This window comes from Cyprinodon variegatus, unplaced genomic scaffold (assembly GCF_000732505.1).
Source record: "Cyprinodon variegatus isolate N-32 unplaced genomic scaffold, C_variegatus-1.0 Scaffold378, whole genome shotgun sequence".
NCBI classification, from domain to species: domain Eukaryota; kingdom Metazoa; phylum Chordata; class Actinopteri; order Cyprinodontiformes; family Cyprinodontidae; genus Cyprinodon; species Cyprinodon variegatus.
In genome coordinates this window covers 794,055-797,815 of record NW_015150831.1, presented here as the reverse complement: position 1 = coordinate 797,815, position 3,761 = coordinate 794,055, and positions in this window count along the sequence as shown.

The window sequence follows — 3,761 nt, the reverse complement described above, 5'->3', positions numbered from 1 at the left end:
GTAGCTTAACTAGAAGTAAACCTCAGGAGTTTTTATGTGAACAATTAGGATTTTTTTGTTTTTGTTTTGGTTAAATGTTGAACTATTCCTTTAACATTACCAACGATTGTTTCTATATCATCGATTGAATATTTAGAGTTGCCTTCATCCCTCTACATGCCTTTACAGGTGTTTGGAATGTGTTCGTTTTTGTTTTTGCTGTGATTTTATACAATGACCAAAAGGAACAAATGCTCTGCAAATACATTGATGTGCAGCAAATATAAAAAGTACTACAAACACATGCATAGGAAACAAGCCGTAATCAAGCGAGGCGTCGTCCACAGCTTCCAGTGTGACGTCATTGGGGGTGACAGTGGACAGTAAAGGGGTAGTGCATGGCACTTCCAGCGTTTTTTTTTTCCTTTCTATGTGTTTAGTTTGATTGTGTTTCATATTTTTACAGTGAGGTTTATGTTTGCGGGGCGTTTATATGTTTGCACTTCGCTTCTCTCCAGTTTCTTTTGTTTTTTTCCTTTGCATCTGTTTTGCTCATTAGTCAGTTTGTCTTTGCAGCACCTCTGGGCCACCGTAGATTTAGTGCAAACTTTTTAAACACAATCAGTGGCTCTTGAAAGTATTCACACCTTTTTAAGCTTTTCCTCATGTTTTCACATAACAACCACCGCCTTTGGTTTATTTATTTTAAATTTAACCCCAGAGACCAACCCTAAAGCATCCCCACAGCATTATGCTGCCACTGCTGGGTTTCAGAGTGGGGGGCGGTGCATTCAGGAGGAGTCGTTCCAATATATGTTGCTTTCAGCCTGTTCTTATGTGACTACTTCTGCTGTGTCCCCCTTGTGGTGACGTGCAAATAAGGCTTAATGAGAACAGCATGTTTCAGATTTTAAATCTGTAGTGTTTTGAAAGTCACAAAACCTCCCAACACTATAATGCTGAAAACCAGATAAGGTCCAGGTGATAAAGCTGCTGTCAAAACAACCAAAGGTTACCTGTTTGGATGGAAGATCAAGTCATTTCACATCCCATAAAAGCTGAGCTGAATGTGATGAGCTAGTGAAAACATGCTATCATTCATTCACCTGCTGTATCTTATCATCTGAGAGTTTCCCCTGTTTGAATGGACCTGTGCTTTAACCATTAACTACACGACCATCAGGCGATAGGAGCCCAGTTAATCAGTAACCTCGGTCCAATAACTTATATAGAGCTCTTCCAAATATAACAATATTTAATTTTCATAGCAGACGGGACGATTTGCCATTCTTTGGAACCCGATAAAAACAAAAATGAGCATCATTTCGTTCTCAGACAATACTTACCTGACCCATATGCCCTCATGTTATAACTGTCTGACGAAAAACCGTCATATTTTTAGGGAGAAGGGTATAGAACTGCTATAACTTCTAAAAAAACTGACTTATGAAGTTGGCAATATTACCATTTAAAAGCTAATAAAATTCTCCACTTGTCCATGTAAAACGATATACAATTAGTTTTATTTGTACATTACATATTTTATAAAAATACCCATAAAACAGGAAATTCCATTTTTCTTGATTAAAAATTGAAAATACCAATGTCTTTGTACAAAGTATAGACAAAGAAAATAACTTTATTTGAATCAGTTGACTTCTACATTATGAATTTCAAGAAATGAAATTTTTTGTTTTACTGGGTTTTAAAAAAATATGTTATGTACAAATATATGCAAATAAAACAAATTGTACATATTTTTAAATCGACTAGTAGAGAATTTTATTAGGTTTTAAACGGTGTTATTTGCAACTTTGTAAGTCTTTTTATTTATTTAGTAGTTATGGCAAAATTCTATACCCCACCCTCTAAAAATGTGATGGTTTTCATTATTTAGATCAGGGGTCTTCAATGTTTTCCAGGCCAAGGACCCCCTAGGTATATATATAGTATGAAACAGTGTTTTATCAAACTGGTCCTATAGTCACTCTATTACAGATGGAGTAATGTAATGAAAGTATTTTCTCCCTGGGATTATTAAAATCTCTGAATGTGTGCATTGATGACTGAAAGACATCTTCTGCCTCCATTTATCTGTTTACTACAGTGTGTTGAATTCATGTTAAAGTGGATTTAAAGACATTTCAATGAATGGAAACCAAAACTTTCATGACCCCCATGCAGTAGCTCCATGGACCCCCAGGGTCGCAGACCCCTGTTGAAGACCTATGATCTAGACTTTATAATTCGAGGACCTTTGGGTCAGGCATAAGCACTGTCAGAACGAAATGATTGAGATATTTGAGTTTGTCATGATTCCAAAGAATGGGAATCACCCAGTCTGCTGTGAAAATCAAATATTGTTATTTTTTAAAGAGGTCTAAACTTATAAGAGGAAGATATGTCTTGTATTTATTTTTTTGTAGGAATTTGATGCCATAATGAACCAACGTTCACCTCCAGCCTTTGTGTTAGTGGCTACAGACCAAAGTGTGACTAAATAAGTATCTGTGGAAATGTGTCTGGCCTGTTCGCTGTGAGGCCTGCTTCCTGGTAGTGGAGCCATCTGAACATGCCGCTGGTCGCTCTGTCCACGCCATCGGGATGGGACAGTTCCTGAAAAGCAACGCCGCTGTTATACAGCCTGCAGAGGAGGAAGTGTGACCAGAAATATCTCCCAGCTATGAAGCACTTTCTGCACAAAACCAGAGAGGCCTTTATTAAATGCAAGAAGTGAGAGTTTAATAAATGTTTACTAGTTGTCTCCCTTTATTAGATATTGTTAAAATAACTCAGTCTTTAGCATACAGATAACTTGTTATATCTGATGACTTATGAATGATGCATCGACAGCCTTAAATACTGTAATTTCTTATCACTATTGAAACATTTAGGACTTATTTTCTAATTTCACTTGTCTTATATTAAATAGATGCTTCATGATTTAATTTTTTTCCAATCAAAGTGACATATTCAAGTGTTTTCTATCTGTTATACGTCTGTCATGTTGGGCTCTTTTCAGCCCTGATGCTTTTAGCATTTTATTGTTTACTAATCCTGAATCTTGTGGCAGCCGATCCGACCACTGGCCTCATGCACAATATCAGCGCACATGAATGCATTTGGCTAATCTTTGCTGTTTTTGTCTTAGTTTGTTGAATTTTTTTTTCTATAAATTCTGTTATTTTAATGCTCTTTGGGATAAAATTGAAAATGTTTGCCCTGTACAACTGCCCTACACCCACAGTGTTCTGCTTGGGGTTTACTTTATTGGTAAATGTGCAATTTATGGAACCAATCACATTTCAATATTTTAAAGAAAGTAAAAAAGATTTCAGGAATTTACTGACTTTGTTTTTTATTGAGTCTGTTGCACTTTGGTCTGCATCATATCACTGGACTCTGAGTCTCCTTTTATTATTTTACTTACAGACATACTTAGTAAATGAAATATGAGGTAATTTACTATGAGAATAAATGAATTATTATGATGCTTCTTACTCTAGATGAAAACATGATTTAAGTTTTAAGAAATTTTTAAAAGACCCGCCCTCTCCACTTTAAAGTCGTAGGGAAAGAATATTTGAATGTCAAATCATTTTGGGTTAAACATGTATATACATGTACTTTTTAATAGATGATATTTTCCCAAAATTTAGAAAATTTATATCTAAAAAAAAAAAAATCCTTTCTTAAAGGAATAGTACACCCAAAACATGATTAGCCTTCATTTTCTACTCACCCCCATGCTGAACAACACTCTGGAGTACTTTTTTGATATC